The sequence below is a fragment of the Penaeus monodon genome, chromosome 20, assembly GCF_015228065.2.
Source record: "Penaeus monodon isolate SGIC_2016 chromosome 20, NSTDA_Pmon_1, whole genome shotgun sequence".
NCBI lineage: Eukaryota > Metazoa > Arthropoda > Malacostraca > Decapoda > Penaeidae > Penaeus > Penaeus monodon.
In genome coordinates this window covers 31,226,546-31,226,825 of record NC_051405.1, presented here as the reverse complement: position 1 = coordinate 31,226,825, position 280 = coordinate 31,226,546, and positions in this window count along the sequence as shown.

The following is a 280-nucleotide window of genomic DNA, read 5'->3' as shown; positions in this document are numbered from 1 at the left end:
GACGACGTATTTCCCCGCAATGGATTCCAGCATCTCTCTCTCCCTCGAGGGTCGTGCTCAGAAATCAAGAGGCAATCTACCCTAACGGGAATTTAAGGAATATTTAATTGATTGGTTCGAGAGAAAGTGAACCGCGCGATAGATTTCTTTCTTTTATTTTATCTATTTGCCTTTTTTTTCTTTTTAGATTAATCAGTTATCATTTTGTAAAGGTTACCTTGGATTTCGTATTTTGATTGCGGTGATTAATTAGCTCACGTTTTATGGCTTGGTGGGTCTT